The 17944-nt window shown below is 44.1% G+C and overlaps 1 protein-coding gene across 3 annotated transcripts in view; it reads right to left on the bottom strand.

The window, feature by feature from the left end:
* Window positions 1–17944, bottom strand: part of FGFRL1 (fibroblast growth factor receptor like 1) — a 170190-nt gene that overhangs the window by 15743 nt on the left and 136503 nt on the right. The window lies entirely within an intron of this gene.

A 17944-nucleotide genomic window follows, 5' to 3' on the forward strand; every position in this document is an offset into this window, starting at 1 on the left:
GCCACAAAATCAATGGGAGTTTAATCAATATTGCCATTCATAGCTGACCAAAGCCCCACTCTTACAGGCTGCCGTTCCCTAGGAGGAGCTGATCTGTGGTACCATCTATGCAAATAATGGCATAAATCAAAATTAAAGATAATAAACCTAGGAGGTGGGGGCAGACTTATGTGATCAGTCATAGAGAGCATAAGCAGTATGATTGTGGCCACTAATTCACCCTTCAGCTGCAGATCTGGGGTCAAATGAACTCTCAAGGGATACTGAATGCAAATTTATGGCTGGCTAAACCAATATTGATTTGAAAAGTTGCTTGTGAGTATTTCTTTTTAATTAAGACCACCCATCCACCTGTATCAACACAAAACTTTGTCCCTCATCACTCTTGTTGTCTTGGTGAAGGCTCATTGAGGAATACAATGGTGTAAAAAAGCCAAATAAATAAAAAAAGTGGAAATATCTAATTTAAGGAAGGAATCCCTTCAAATGCCCAACTCCTGAAACTCATAAGAAAAGGGTCTTGTGAGCAAAAGACAGGACAATTATTTCTGTAATCTCCGCAACAAAGAGGAAAAACTGATCTCATATATAAGCATGCTTCCCCCAAAAGGTACAAATAGTAAAACTTCTCTTTACAGTTGTTTTACAAGTTGAGCTGTGCTTAAAACAGCATTTAGTGTGTAAATTTGTATGCAGTCTTTGAGAGAGAAGAATGTGTCTTTAAGCCAATCCTCACCCCAGGCTCTGCTATTTTGGAAAATCATCCCATCTCTTCAGCACAGGGCATTTTATGCCAGCAGATGCTCTGCTCCCATCAGCCCTGTCCCTTAAGCAGAGAGGCTGCAATGCTACATGACTTTGTCCCCCCTTGACCCTGAGAGATTTTCCTCTTCTCCTTTTGGCCACTTCAGCACAGTTTCTCCTGGAAATGTACACGAACAGCTATGTACAGCTGTCACTGCGAGGGCAAAAGAAAACCTTGTGGGCAGCAGGGCTGTGCTCAACCCTCAGCAGCTCCTCCAGCTGACTGCTCCATCCCACTGCCCCATCCCACCTGCTGCCACCCTCTGTTGGGCACCCGGAGCCTTTCCTGGGTGCCCCAGCCAGCCCCCAGCCCAAACCATGGGCAGCAGGGTGAAACAGGGTGTCGCAGACATCTTTTATGGAAAATCCTTTTCTTGGGATTTTTCCTCCTGAGAAGCTGAGAGGCCTCAGGAACAAAATGCAAACAATGGTTATCTGCTGCTGTGGAATGAAACAGGTGCATCTGTGATTGGTCTCATGGGGTTGTTTCTAATTAATGGCCAATCACAGTCAACTGGCTCAGACAGAGAGTCCAAGTCACAAACCTTTGTTATCATTCCTTCCTATTCTATTCTTAGCCACCCTTCTGATGAAATCCTTTCTTCTATTCTTTTAGTACAGTTTTAATATAATAGATATCATAAAATAATAACTCAAGCCTTCTGAAACATGGAGTCAGATCCTCATCTCTTCCCTCAGCCTAAGACCCCTGTGAAGACTGTCACAACAGGGCCCACTCAGGAAACACCCAGCCTCACACAGAGCCTGAGTGCCAGTGTTCCAGAGGAGTGCCAGGGCCTCCTGAGCTGCACTTTGCAAGTTTATTTTTACAGCCTTGGCAAACCAAATGCAGGGAATACAAAAATACACATTATACATGATGGCTTGCATATGATGTTGTCTCCTTTCAGTCAAAATACCAAATTGACTATGTCCTGGCACTTGTACAGTTTTACCCAAAAATATCCATAGTGTCACAAATGAACTTTTGGATGCTGTCTGACAAGAGAACATAGTAAATCCCTCAGCACATTTAGAAAAATGTGTTGTAATGGAGAGGAAAAACTGTGGTCAGAGATGGGGGATTCCTGTCCATTGTTAACTGCTGAATATCATAGAAGTGGTTATGAGATTTAAGTGGCAATGTTCTGCCAATTGTACCTTAATCCTGCTGAGATTGATGTACACAGAGCAGGGTATCTCCCTTGCCCACTGCCTCATGTTACACAAAGTCAGCCCCTGTGCCCTCCTCCTGCCAACACACAGCACTGACTGCGGCCACCACACCTCTTGACTTGCTGCCAAGCTTTTGATGTGAGGAAAATTGCTCTGAATCCGTTTGATCCTTTGAAGATGCATCCTCAGTTGTTATCCCGACAAATCGCAAACCTCTGGAGTCACCTACCAAACCCAGAAAAAGCCATTTTTGGGGAAAGAGGTCAGGATGACTTATGCCACCATGCTGAGCTGGTGGAATAGATGGTTTGGTGGAGGAGCAAGACTGAAATAAATAACAGCATGCATTTAGGCACATTGGCTTAGCTACACTTGAACTTGCTCACACCTGTTGGGAATGTGGTAACATTAACAACAATAGCAGAAGTCTTGAGGTGGGGAAATGCCACAAACATGGAAACTCTTGTAGAGCAAAACTGCTCCTTCCCCTCCCCAGAGCTGCTCATGGGATGGAGGATGCTGCAGCAGACCCTTCCAGCTGCAATGTGCAGAGAACTGGGCTCCTGCCTTCCTTGTACCTGAGCAAACTCACACTCAACAGCTGTACCAAAGAGAGCTGATTCCTGACAGCCAGAAACTGGATGGAGCTCATTTGGGGAAGATTCCCTGAAGCCCCTGAGTCTCCAGTTGAACTTAAAAAGCATGAGTGAGGCAGCGGAGTAGCCAGAGATATAATGATAAAGTGCTAATCTGTGATGTGAGTGACACAGGGTCAGGAATCTTCTTTGCTGCATTCAGAGAGGGATTTCAATCTCCCCTCCTGCACCTTGGGTGAGTGTCTTAAGCTCTGATCTGTGGCTGCAAAGAACAAAAAAGAGCTGCTTTCTTACTTGGGGAGAGAGAAAACTCAGGAGCACCCTGAGGATGGAAGGCCCCTGTCTAATTCATAGATCATCAATATTTGACTTCCACCTGCCTCAACCAAAGTCAGTACTGTGGCTGCACGGAGTTTATTTCTACCTGCTTTGAAGAACTTTCTTATTTTTTTCAATTTTAATATCAAGTGGTTTCCAAGGGTAGAGAAACACTTCTGTAGTGTTATACAGGGCTCTGTGATGCTGAAAACAAAGCTAAATTTCCTGAAAGTTCAGAGGCATCTGGCTCAGCCCAAACCTGCAGTCTGAAGCCTGTTAATAATGTCAGATCTGAGGGCAGGGCTGTTTGCATTTCCCTCCAATGTCACAAGCACAACTGGCCTGGCAGTATTCTTCTTAGACAGAGAGAGGACCTGGAGAAAGAACCACATCCAGCTATACTGGAGCAGCATACAAAATGGTGAGTTAGTAGCAGAGATCATGAGTCTTAGCTATATTCAAGAAATGACCTAATAAGCCGATTGCTTATTCATGCTCTTGTCAGCTCCCCACAGAGGTGGGCAGCTCGGGGTGATAAGCACATACAGAAAAATCAGCCTGCAGTCAAAGGGCAGCAGGGACCAGCTCTGCAGCACTGCCAAGTTTGCTGCCAGCAGATTACCATGAGAGGCAGTGCTAAGAAGGATGAGCTGCTGAAGTATCCTACAAGCTCCCTTTTCTGTGACCTATATTGGAAGGTCATCCTGCACTGCACTTCTTGGACAGTATCACACGCTAAGGATAGCAGCCAGTTGGAATATGAAGTGGAAAACCTGCCCTGAAAAGCAATCACTGACTAATTTTATGTCACGAGTATCTGATGCTAAGAAAACATACACATGATTTAGGTGTCCTTAATGTACAATTTGGCTCTGTGGTGTTACAGAGCATGCTGGCTGGTGGAGAAACCTGAAGGGCAAGGCTCCAATATCGTGTCAGGTGACAGACTTGGAGACATGGGACAAACTCGTGTAGGTCCTTCCCCTCCAAATATTGCACATGGCCATGCAAAGCAGGGCCAGCACGGACAGAGGCATCAGCCCACTCTTCAGGAATGTCACCCCAGTGGCATCATCCTCAGCTGTTCTCCAGCCATTGCCTCTCCCTTGCCTCAGGAGCTCATTCCAAGCTGCCTTTTAGGTCTGAGATGCCACAGGGTGCTGGGTGTCCCAAAGCAGGCTGGATTTCTGCAGAAAAGGGATTTCTGTATGTAACTCCATCAATTGACAAGGCCCACTAAGGAGTCTTGGGGTCAAAGACTGCCACATCAGTGGGATATGGTTACTGTTTATTACCATGGCAGAATTGCTCCATTCCCTCTTAAAAGTTAAAGCACATGGAAAATGCTGCATAACAATCCAGCTCTGAGAGCAACTGATGAGAAATATTTAGATTGTTACTGAGTCAGGATCAAATTTTATTTACCCACAAGCTCTCCATGAAGGCTACATGTTTTAGCCAAAAGGGTATGACTGCTTTTCAGGCCAATACCATGTGCTGAGCATCCGACCACAAGTCAAAACAACAGCCCAATTTTTGAAGCAAAAATCTTGCCATCATATTTCCCCATGATTCACCAAGTTGCTTCAATTTGTTATCATGCAAGGCCCGTCCCTGCTCTGACTTGACGGGACCAGCTTTGGAGCCTTTGATGTCAGAGGCCTTGAAAGCCCCATTTCACAGATGAGCCAGCTTTGCATAAATAAACAAAGTGACCTCTGAACTGGAGCCTGAGACCTGAGCACACTTCAAAGCCCTGGGGGAGGCGCTGGGGGGCAGTGGGGAATGAAGCGATCAGCATCCATCATCAGGGCAGCCCCCACTCCACAGCGCTGCTCAACACGGGGTGCAAATAAAAGGAGGGAGGCAAGTGGGGAGGGAGTGAAATGAGGGGGAAAGTGATGTAATCCAGTCAGGCTTGAACAATTATAATGAGGCCTTCTCTTCTCCCATGGATGAATGAAAGAAATCTCTCTGAACGCCGGCTGTACGAGCTGACTCTCGCGTTCACCCATCATATTTGCACATCATACTTGCTTGGCCTTCACTGCTGCAGAATTCTGGGAGTGACCAAACTCAGGTTGCTTGTGGGAGGTGGACCTTGGGCTTTTCTAGGAGTTATATCAGAATTTGTTCTGTTGAGCCTAGCCAGGAAAACTTAGACCATAAACTTCGAACAGGGAAAGACTGGACTTATTTTTCAGCAGCCTTGAAGGTGCAGTAGATGGTGGATAAACACTCCCAAAAGCAAGTGCAATCTCAAAAACTAGGTCTTTGCAGTTTATGTCAGACGCATTCAGGTTTTCCTGTAATACTTGCTGGAATTGAAAGGGAAACACAAGGCAGAGATCACTCTGTGCTTTGTTTTAGGGAGTCTTCTGCTATCCCAAGTGATTTATCTGAGGCCCAGATGAATGGTCCATGAGGAACAAGTGTAGGAAGGCAGCAACAACTTTGTCTCTGGGACATTACAGGGATTAAGGCACTTGCTTTCCCCAGATCTCCTTAATGTGGGGACTTTATTTAACACCCCAGGTTTCACTAGAAATTCAGCTGGTATTAACCCTCAGCAGCCAGGGAAAAACAGCCCAAGCCACTGGCTAGCACAAACACCATCTGAGAGCTACCCCTGCCAGCTGACAGCGTTTTATTGCTCATCTTGTGACATTTGGGATGTTTCTGGAGGACTTTGAACATGATCTTGACCTTGAAGTCACTACTTTAAAACGCAGGGGTTTTTTTGTTACTGAATAACTACCCTTAACACCTGTGATTCTGAAGAACTCTGTGCAAATACACTCAAATCTTGAGTAAAGAGGAGCAAAGCACTAATTTTTGAGTTGTTGTGATTTTTCAGCTTGTTTAGTGGTTTTTTGTGAGGCCTGAACTATGGCTGCAGGACCCTTGAGACAGGTGAATCCCAAGGGTGACGTGAAATCATTAAGATGCAAAGTCTTCATTTTGACTAATTCTGAATTTTTTTGCCATCATTGAGGTCTAATTTAGCGTCCACTCTGAACCCTCTTTCCTGCCAGAGGCAGACAGGACCAAATTCCAATGAACTTATCCCATTGACATAAACCTGGCATAAATATTAGGTACTATTTTGAGTGTTTTTTGTAGATCCTCCATTAACCATCCATCTCATGCTCACCATTCCTTAACCTACCTGTATTAACTGTGTCACCTACTGTATTAACAGTGCTGGTGTTATGAAAAGACAGGAAAGCTGTTTAGAATTCACTTGTAAGGGTTCAGTGAACACAAAGGTATCGGGAATATTTGGATAAAAAAGACCTCATGGAGGAACCCCCTCTCCTTGGGTCCAGTCAGAGAAAACACCTCAAGGTGGAAAAACAGAAACCCACTCAGAGGAGTGCATAGTCAAGGAACACTTTGCTTTTCTCAAAAAAAAAAAAAAAAAACCAAAAAACCAAAAAAGCCAACCAACAAACAAAAAACCAAAACCAACCAAAAAACAAAACCCAAACCCCAAACTAAAACCAAAGGACCCACAATGAAACCAACATGAAGTTAAAGGTTACTGGCAGAGAATTTCCCTCTGTGACAGCCACTGGAGACTTCACTACCTATTGCCTTCAACTACAGTTGGGCCAAAAATAACCAGAGGTATTAAAACTGGAATTTCCTGACAATAAAAATAAAAAAGTATGTGTTGGTGGTTTTTTTTGGTATTTTCAGCTCTGGCCATTTTCATGAGAATTTCCATGCAAAAATTGTCACGGATTTCACTTCAAGCCCAGGGAATCTGTTGTAAGCAGGATGCTTTGCTAAAGAAACATTTGCAAGCCACCTGAAACACTGGGGAGACTCCACAGAACACAGAGAAAAGCTCTGGCTGGGAAATGAAGAAATGAGGCTGGTGTCCAGAGCGGCATCAGTAACTCTCATTTCTGAGCTGTGACGATGTGCAGGCCCATTGTGTTACCTGTCAGTGACCAAGCTCTGAACTGGTGCTTATTGCTGCAGCCCACCTCTCAACACAGGTGAACATAATCACAGATGACAGCTTTGAGACCAAGGAAGACTTCACTCTCCTTCACAGAATGAGAAAAAGGGGGACTATGGGGTAGCACAGACTTATGAAAACTGGTATATTTTACAGGCTGGTACCAGTCAAGCTCCAACAGCACAGATAAACCAATTCTACTCCCACTGAGAGTTTCAGCAGCCCAGAGAGGATATTTCACTGCTGCCCATAAGCTGCTACCAGCACCTGGACTAAATCTTTTACTACCAATTCCTCCTTAATACTGCAATTTCTGCTGGGAGACCAACATGGACATATCTCTGTTCTGTACTCCTGCAGAAAAAATGTTCTGGTTTATTGCTTGGGCTTGATTTAAAAACTTTGGTATGGAAAGGGATCATGGATTTCCTTAGAGAGGTAAATGTGGAGAGGTGGAACTTCGGGAAAGTGGGGTATTTTAAGGGTATAAAGGGATTAATACATTAAAAAAAAAAAAGAGAGAAGAAAATGAAAGCCTTTAAATCGAACATATGTGAAAGTTTCCCAAGAGGGGCATCTGCTTGACTATGGAACAGTCAGTAGAAGAGAAAGAAGCTTTATTTCACAGAATCAGAGGATGATTGAGTCCAACTACAAACCTAACACTGCCAAGTCCCTCTAAACCATGTCCCTAAGAGCCATACCCACATGTCTTTTGAATATCTCCGGGGATGGTGATTCAACCACTTCCCTGGGCAGCCTGTTCCAATGCCTGACAAACCTTTCCATGAAGAAACTTTTCCTAATACCCAATCTAAACCTCCCCTGGTGCAACTTGAGGCCATTTCCCCTCATCCTGGCCTTGTTACCTGGGAGAAGAGCCTGATCTGGCTACATCCTCCTGTCAGGGAGTTGTAGAGACCAAGAAGGTCCCCCCTGAGCCTCCTTTTCTCCAGGCTGAACGCACACCCAGCTCCCTCAGCTGCTCCTCATGGGATGGGTACTCCAGACTCTTCCCCAGCTCCATTGCCCTTCTCTGGACATGCTCCAGCCCCTCAATGTTCTTTCTGCAGTGATGGGACCAAAAATGAACACAGAGATGTTCACTGAGATGTGGCCCCACCAGTGCCCAGCACAATCACTGCTCTGCTCCTGCTGGCCACACCATTGCTGACCCAGGCCAGGATCCCTCTGGTCTTCTTGGCCACCAGGGCACAATCTGGCTCATGTTCAGCTGGCTCTCAACCAACACCCCCAGCTCCTTTTCTGCCAGGCAGCTTTCCAGCCTCAAACTTTGGAACATGTAAAGCTATAATGATCTAACTATGGCTGAACTATAGATTTTACAATTCCACTTGCCAGAGTTGGCTCATGTAGCTCTCAAAGAGAGCTTTAGTAACTCCTGGAGTATGGTAGGGTTGATAAGGAAGAAGACACACAATAGAAAAGGATATTAGTGAAAAGAGTCCTTGAAGATTGAGAAATATTCTCTTCTGGCTGTATCCGTACAGAGGAATTCTGGAGTTCCGAGTTCATGCAGGATATGACCTGTGCCTACCACACTGACCTCTCTCCTCCCCTTCTCTGTGCTTATGACTCTGAATCTGGTTCAGATCTGCACCTACTTCATAACCTTCCTCCCCTCCTTCCCCAACCACTTTCCATAGTGCTGTGGAGGGAGAATCCTTTCTGAAAGTGCAGCTCTTCCTTCCTTGCTCCTTGTGGTCTCTTGCTGCCCACAGAGCTCACAAAGTCACCCGAGATGCATTCCCTGTCGTGGCTCCATCTGCTCATGGGGATGCTCCAGCTCCTGCTGCAACCACACAAAGAACCACAAGGAGAAACAGCTGGAGCTTTTCACTTCACCGCTGCAATTCCCCGGCCTGCCATTACAACAATTACATTACAAAGGCAATCACAGCGCTTCCGCCGTGCTGACTCCTCCAGACACCAGGACCTCACTCCAGGTCTCCATTCCACAGGGGGCAAGAAAACAATCCTTCCCCCTTTGCTGCCGTTGTTGAGGCTGCTTTTTTATCAGCATGCTCCAGCACACACAGACAGCAGCCCCGAGAGCTCTGTACCACAGGCACCAGTCTGCGGTCACAGTCTGGATCTGCTGCCGCAGAGCATGAAAGGCAGAAGAAATCAGAGAACGAGATGAGTGGTCAGGCTTCTGCCTCGTCACCAGCACTTTCTGAGCATGAAATAGCAGCCCCCAAAAGACAGCAATTACCAGCCAGCTGTTCGAGGCCCAGAACTAATTGGTAATATTTCCCAGTGTGTTTTAATGCTAGCATCAAGGCTTTCTTAGAGACAGGGTCCCAGTATCTTAGAGGCTGCTCACAGCACAGAAGACAGACCCTGTTTAAAGAGTTTACTGCCTATGTAGTGCAGGCACAGAGTGGTTGTCACACATATTAAGGCTCCTTGAAAAATATATTTTTAGCATCCACCCATTTTGGCCTGGTGGGGGAATGAGGGGGGTCTTGCACTTTATAGAGCTGAGGAGAAAAGTTTAATTTATAACACCAATCAGCCTTTTTGAATTACAACCACTTCACTGCAATTATTATTTATAAGAATAAATCACTAGTTACTTACAGAAAGTTTATAAACACTGGGAAGAATTCTGTGATTTTAAGTGTTATCTGACAAATAAGTTTAAACAATCCTTACTTTGGAAACCTCACTCTAGTGGCCAAGTCCAGAGAATGAAAAGAAGGTCAGGGTGACACTCACCTCTCTTCCCTGACTGTGGAAGAGATGCTGGCTACGTAGAGTGGGTGCCAAAAGAGAGGTGGTATGAACACTCCACCCAAAAATACAGGCCAAAATTCCACCTTCAACAATCCTAAATTGCTTAGGGCTGGGGGAGGGAGGCATGCCACTGAAAGGACTAATGCAAGGTTAATGATAAGAAGAAGATTACAGCAGAGCCGAGGATAAACTGATAAGACCTGGCTCCCAGCCTTCTATTTTAACCACTACACAGCTGCTGCCCCCCATAAAGTTATACCTCTATCACTCCCCTCCCTACTAGCACTGATCGATGTTTATTATTTTCTTCACCAAAACGTGTAGAAACATCACTGATCCGTGTTCCATCTCCCTGGAAATTCACGTGGCCAAAACAGGCCAGCACAAAGAGATTCCAGAGGGGCTGGAAGGAAAAGAGAGGTCACACATGTCAGTGACTGAGCACAGGCATTACTTTTGGATGGCATTTATAATCAAACAAAAATAATCAATTGTACAGTCCTGTGCCTTCCAAACACTGAGATAATTCCTTAGTGTGGAATTACCCAATCCATCACAATGAACTGGGAATTGCAATCCTGGGCTTTACAGCCAGGAATGTGGATCCAGCTGTTTCTTCCACCCCAGAATGAAAACTGTTGAAACATTCTTTATGGGCTTACATATTTCATAGTCTTCTGGTAGAAAAGTAAAAATAACTCCTGTGGAAGAAAATGAAACATCCTATGACAATTACCAAATGAAGCAAAATCTCAGAGAGGACTGCTGCTCAACATCTTTAACGGGAAAAGTGTGGTTGCTTGAGGTGAAATATCACACCTCATCAGGACAAGTAAATAGGCTATTACAGTTTAACTTTGATTTCAAGAAATAACAGCACCTGAAACTTGTAGAAGTGCTAAGACATCAACAGAGGATGATAACTTTTAATTGGATATTGCAGAGCATATAACAGTCTAAGATGTTCATTATGTTCAGTGGGGCACAAGGCGTTGTTAGGGAATCCTTCCTCTCGTATTTCAGAAGAGAACCACTTCAGAAACAGTCCATATATGTAATAAATATGAATTTTAATATGTCATTGGCAGCCCCTCATCAGTCACCATCCCACAACTTTATACTCAAATCTCTCTTGATAAACAGACTTTCTAAAGGTTAGGTAAACCATTAAGTCAGAAAGTAAAGAAAAGGCATTTGAAAGGGCAGAGAGAAAAAAAAATTTTTAGATTTTTAAACTTAGATTTATCTTTTATAAGCAAACCGATACACAGTTGTGTAACAGCAATATGGAAATGGTGTAATCTCTCTGACCACTACACTTTACAGCATGACAATAAGTAAAGAAATTGAGATTTTGGGCTTAGTGACAGACAGAAAGTAGCCTTGGTGTCTGATGATATCAAGACTTGCAGCATTGCCCCCATATGCTGTTAAATACATAATTTTATTAATGAAGTGTCATTTACGTTCTGCATAACATTCAATGAATGATACATATATCTCCAAGTCATTGTCAGACTAATAATAAGCTGGTTTTAGCAGCAAAATGTTACCACTTTCACAATTCTGTCCAAGAACAACCCTGGACAAGTGGCAATTTTGTTGGCTCCCAAAACAAACTGAATACTTGGCACTCTACCTAACGTGAGGATTACAGTATATTACACAGGATAATGCTGGCCTGTGTCTTGCCAAAATTAAACCTAACCTAATTACACGGAGTAAATTATAGCTTTCCATGTGGGGTAAAACACAAATTGTAAAAATGGTTGCTCCACAATTAACTATATAATCCCAACGCTGTCATTAGAAATTTCTGAAACATGCTTCAAAACAATGACTAGGGTAGTACAGTCATTCCTGTGGGATGGAATTAAATTCCTCTGCGTGTTTCTGCATTTTTTTAATGCCTGTCCTGGCACATGACCAGCAGCCTGTAAGAACAATCACCATCTTAGCATCAGCAAGCACCAGAGACAGAAGCTACCTAAGAAAACAGAGAATCATAAAATCATAGGACAGCCTGGGTTGAAAGGGGCCTTTCAAGGTCATCTAAAAATGTATGAAACTCAAGATTATTTTGGGTAGAATTCAACAGATTTTGAGCGCTCAGTAGCAGAGTTACTGCATTTTTTTCAGAGTGAGGGTACAGCTCTCCCCAGTACTGGAATCCTCTATGGTCAGAGACAGAACATGTCCCATGTGAATGCACTTCACACCTTGGACTTCATTTAAAGGCTTCACTGAGACAAAGCAGGGGCAGGGAGTCCTCATAAACAACATTGGTTTGAAGAGAGGAAAATGCATTGAGGAGACAAACTAGGGCTGCAAGGGGAACTCAGTGCCTGTCAATGAACCACAACTACCTAGCACCCAACCAGAGTTAGGTGTCACCTAGGACCTTGCCCAGATGATCCATAAAAAACTTTTTCCAAGAGGTATTCCACCCTCTGATATTTAGAAGCTAAAGCAGGTGCAGTTTATTAGCTTCCTATGCAAGTTACCCCATATGGGCTGCTCTTGGAGAGCACTGGAAGCCACAATCTGCACCAAGAGGCCAACTGGGAACATTTAAGTCCTGTATTCAAAAAAACAGAGAACATCTCAGTACTATCTGTGGAGGAAATGTATTTATTTTTTTTTACTAGCAAAGAGTGCTTTCTCTAAAATCTCCAAATATTTACTCTAACAAGCACTGCAGTTTACACACCTTATTTTTTAACTGTGATAATGCATTTTATTATTAACATACTCATATGAATATTTCATGCTGAATGTATTCCACACGCTGCTGGCTATTTTAAACAACAGATGTGAGAGGGATTTAAATGCCAATTTTAAAACTGTGCAGTTGATTGAAATCCTGTGAGCCATTCATAGATTGCCAGATATTCTATTTACATGATTCCTCCCATGTAAAATACTTCAGGGAATACTCTAGACTCTGGCATATGGTTTAGAATGATGATGACTGATGTTGGAGATGCCACACAGACAACAGGACATATTATCTGGTTACATCTGTGCGTAAAATGCCTCGAGATTTTTTGATGGAAGGGGTTATGAATGTGTGAGGCTGAGATGCTGCATTTATGTCCCTCTAAATCATGCTCAGAGATAACAAGCAGTTAGAGCCCCATCAGTGCAAAAAACAAGCACTTTTATGAATGCATTTCATTGCATCCATGTGCTGCTATCCCCCTGGGCAATTGTGACTTGTGGGTGAACCTTGAAAAACTGGGGAGGACCGGCTGGAAAGGAGAACTCCAAGGCCAGAACACATCCAGAGGCTGAAAACAGAAACCTTGTGAGGATTGCCTGTGCACAGTGGGATTGCAGGGCTCGCTCCTCCTGCCTGCAGCACCGGGGAAGCCCCAGTGGCCGCCACAGATCTGAGTGACTTCCACTTCTGCATCTGCAGCGCCGCAAATCCCAGCGGCCCCAAACTCCCACGCTCTATAGCAGAGGCCCTGCCTGACAGATTACATGCAAATGTTACAAATACATCACAGGCTGGAGCACAGGAATGCTCACAGTGCTGCAGACACACTCTGGGGGGAAAAAGATCCAGCGAGAGCCCTCAGTGCAGTCCCCGCGGTAACACATCCTGAATGGGAGCTCCATCATGTGAAAACATTCCCAATAATTCCTTCTGTTTTCATTAATAATATTAAATTTCCTGCTTCTGGGGTATCTTTTGTTTTAACAAGCACGGTTTTTTGTCCCGTCTTCTGAAAGACTGCACCACTGTAAGTCTATTATTACTATTTATGCTGAAATCTCTTAAATGGGCCAGGCATCCATATCCAAAATCAGCAATTTGCAAGCCATAATCTCATACCAACGAGATTAACATGACACCTGAGATGTGTTTTCTTTCAAGACACAGGAGTCTGAATGGCTGAAAATAACAGAAATGTATGAAAAAATTGTCTTTCTGCTTCAGAAATATATACAGTGGATTCTGTGGTGCTTGTGAGTGACCTTTGGTGATTTTTTCTTGACAAAGAGTCAACTAAAATTTGAATCAAATTGTAATAGTACAATGGTTTGAAATTACTAGGGTTAAAAAAAAAAAACAAAACCCAGAGGTGTCTTCTTACTATCTGAAATACCTTGTTCTGGCCCAGAAATAATTAGGGGTGGATAAATTATCTGGCCTGCGATTTTCTCTGGCATATTATTTTACTCATGCCTTTCTTCTTCCTCTGCAGGGGGTGCTTGTGGTCACATTGTTCTTTTATTTATGGCTCACAGCCTTTTCAGTGGCAGCACGCACACCCAAGTGCAAGCCCAGGACGGGAATGCAAATTCCTTGGGAGGTAAATGGGAAGAGAAAAATGTCCACACCATGCCTAATCTTTACAAGGAAGGCAGTTAAACAGAAAACTGTACCCTTAAAACCCAAAACCAGGGAAACAACAATGCTTAATTATAAGATCATGATTTGTACGTTTATGAGCTTTGCATAGAAGACCTGTGGAAGCTTAACTGGTTCTTTTGAAATTCTGCTATAAAACAGCACCTGCGTTTTCCAGCTGATGCATCCCCCATTTATTTTGCTTCTGGTGATTTGCCTCCACTCCGAGCCGGTGGCTCCCAGGAACCTCTCTCTGGCTCAGCTTCCAAGCTGATTTCTCTGACAAGCTGGCAGCAATAAAATAATTCATTCCAGAGGCTGAGAGAATCACCCGCAGCATATACAGGATTGCCTGGCAGCAGTACAGAGCCTACGCAATGGGAAGCCCGGGGTAAACCCTGTGCTGGGAGCCCTGGATGCCACAGGGAGGAGGGAAGGCTTCGGTAATCCGACCAGGAATAAAGGCAGCCTCATGGCACAGGGATGGGAGGAACGCCAGAGAGGGGCTGCTCCAAAGAGGACTCGCCAAAAGGAAGGAGGAGCAACCACGGAGAGGAATATTTTTAATAAAATCGGAATTTCTGTGAGAAGTAGCAATGGGATGAGGCCTGCGATGTGTCTGTGTATCCATGGCTGCTTCCAAAAGCACAGGGAAGATAAGTGAGGACAAGTCAAAGATCTATGCTTTTGCAATGATTTGGTACAGTTTTGTCTGTCTGGAAAAGCTGGGAATCCACAAGCTGGAAAACAAATAATCCTTGTGCTAAATAACATGATGTAGGAAGTCTAGTAACTCTGAAAATCTAAAAAATACAAAACAGTGCTACTTCTGTTCAAAAGAAAAAAGGTAAACTCAGAATGTAGGAAGAGCACAGGGTTTTGGATCACATCTGTGGATGGGGCTTCTCTAAGGAAAAACAGGCTTGAGATACTGCATGTCCCTGTGGAAGCCACTGGATCTCAGGACATCCAAGGCAATCAGGATTCCCCATATCAGTGTGATGTGGAATGAACAGCCCAACATCCCTCTGAACAATCACCATCCTGCTGCAAGGAACTCTGATTACACATCCCTGTGTGCTCCCAAGCCAATCCCATCTGGGCAGAGATTTGTCACTGTTTTTTACTAAACTCCTGGAGTAGGATCAGCTGTCTGATCCATTTGAGGGCCAGGGACCCCAATGCCTTTATGCCTTCAAATTCATATTAACACAACCCCAGCTGACTCCCACGTGCTGCACTGGAGTCCCACTGCAAATCAGGGAGATTTGGCAAGTTCCCTCTGAGATAACACAGCACAAAAACAATGTTTGACTGTGCTGGCCTTGCGCTCTGAGCACTCAGAAATTATCCTGTTGGAAAACAATCTCAGCCTCAGCACAAACCTCCCTTGGTTTGACTCCTGGCTGGTGGAACCATGACTTGTCAGCATTTCACAGGGAGAGGAGTCTCCTCAAGAGGCCTCCCTGTGGCACAGGGAACTGCCCCTCCTGCACAGCCCAGCTGCTTGGGCTCACAGGGCACATTTCCACTGCTTCCATTCAAACCTGCCCACATGAAGCTGGCTGATCCTCAAGGATTCCCTGGCCAATGTCAAACACCTGGCCTGAAGCTGGGATGGCTCCACCCTGACCCTGCCTGGGAGGTGATGCCCCTTCCCAAAAAAAGGCAATGCAACCCCACTGTCAGTCCAGCAGGCTTCAAAACATGACATTCAACCCCATGGTGAAACCCTCCCGCTGAACTGGCGGGCTGGAGCTGGCAGAATTCTGGATTATGTTTCTAATTAAGCAGAAAATTGCTTCTATTTTATTTCTAAGCTACATGTTACTCAAGTGACCAGCTATTCCAAATGAAAACTGCATTGGAAAATTCCCAGAAACTGAGGTGTGGCATTAATTCTGTATAAAGCAGAGCAGAAGGCAGCTGTCTCCCTTCTATAGCATGAGCAGTTAGCTGGTGCCCAGCAGTCTTAAGAAGATTAAATATCACCTTAATTTCAGAAGCCTTCTGCTCTGGCTGTAAAAATGCTGTAACTGCAATAATAACACAACCAATTGTAAAACTTCAGTGTTTGGCTTGGATTAATACCACTGCTACTTTATTCCACAGGGAAAGTAGTGCAGTGAATCTTATGTGCTATCTCCTCCAGATGAGAAGGGTTAATTACCCAATCTTCATTACAGCGATTGTGGTTTTGCTTGCTCAGTGGAAAAACATTCTGCCTTCTGCTTTACAAACAATGGGTTAATCTTATCAAAGGGGAAGAACACCTCTGAAAGAAGATTTTTTTTTTTCCATTAGCCTTTTTAAAGAAGGGGGAAAAGTGGAAAAGCATTTTTGGCTAGTCATTGGAAAAAAACAAAGTTAAAATAGCTGCTTTGGGGACAGTGAAGCTGGGTAACATATACCCATGTTTGTAGGTGAACACACCATGGATTGTTGTTCAGGGCACATCTCAGAAGAGGCCTTCAGGAGCTGTTATCTCAAAGTTATCAAAGCCCCTTCCTTTCCTTTAAAGGGGAGCTGTGCAGCACAGCACCAGCCAGGCTCTGGGCTGGTGACCTTCCCTGCTGATGGCCCAGGACCTCACCTGCGAACCCAGGAGCAAGGGGTTCCCACCAGCTGGGAGTGACATGAGGACAAACAGAGCCAAATTGTGAGCCCCTCTGGTACAGGCAGGCATGCAGAGAGAGAAGCATGTTGTTTCAGTGTGTGTAACTCACTCAAATTTACCACGCAGTTTCAGCTTGCAATCCCATATTTCCTGTCCTAATCTCATACACAATGTGGGGTTTGTGCTGTCGAACAGTTTTTCTCTGTGGATGCTCCACAGGGATGGGCGAATGGATTCCTGTAGGAAAGGCCAGACTCTGCTTTCAGACACCTCCAGAGTTTCCACTGGTCTGAAATGGGAGTAGCTGGTGTGCTCAGAGCAACTGGTGGAGGATAAGGCACAGGTATGAGGCACAGAGAGCAGATTGCTTCTCACTTATCCCCAGTGCCTCTGGGTGAAAATGAGGAAGATATTTACTCCTCTTACCACCTCAAAAATTTTAATTGTAGTAATATTAATTCTGCCTTTTCTGCTGTTGCCAAAATTTCATATTCTTTGGGTAAGGACTGCACAACTGTTCCCAACTATTTGTGCAACAGCACCTCCCTACATGGAATCTCTCTACAGAAATAAGAGGAACATTAGCACTCCTTTAGAGGAAAGGCTAAATACAAACTCCTTTTAACAACACGTACAGCATGACAGCAACACTATACAACTATCACAGGCCTGATCAAAGGACACTAAAGCCAATTAAAATGTTTCATTGGCTTCAAAGTAGAATGGATGAAGAATATTAAAGTAGAATGGATGAAGAATATTAATGTTTAAGGATGGATGTGAACAACACAGAAAGACCCAATAACCTGAAAATGGTCACCAATGGCATCTCCCTGAAGGGCTGAGCTGCTCTCTCTCATATATTATGGGATTACATCAAGACTGAAGCAATGCCAAAAAAAAAAAAGGGAAAAAAAAGCCATGGAAAGCACAAATTGTAAATGGTCCCAGGAAGAGGAACAATACAAATTGCTTAGGAAAAAAGCCTGGATAAAATTACCACCTTCACCCTTCAAAGCTGTTGCCTGAAACCAAATCTAAATCACACCTTTGCTGCACAGGGTATTGCTGGATGGGAAGGTGAAACACCTCGTGAGCAGCTGTGAAAGATGCAAACCCATCTGCTTGGGAACATGTTTGCCTTAGGACAACATATGTTGTGTGGTTATTTGTGTGAGCTCTTTGATACCTTATTTGATCTACACCTTGGGGTACTTTTGTGAGTTTAACAAGTTGTAGGCCTTATGATGAATCCTGATCCTTACATGCAGTCAATTGACCCATAGGCAATTTGTGTTGGAATTTAGAGAACATTGCTTTAAAAATTATCTAGTTTGTCTAAA

The sequence above is a fragment of the Zonotrichia albicollis genome, chromosome 5, assembly GCF_047830755.1.
Source record: "Zonotrichia albicollis isolate bZonAlb1 chromosome 5, bZonAlb1.hap1, whole genome shotgun sequence".
Lineage (NCBI taxonomy): Eukaryota > Metazoa > Chordata > Aves > Passeriformes > Passerellidae > Zonotrichia > Zonotrichia albicollis.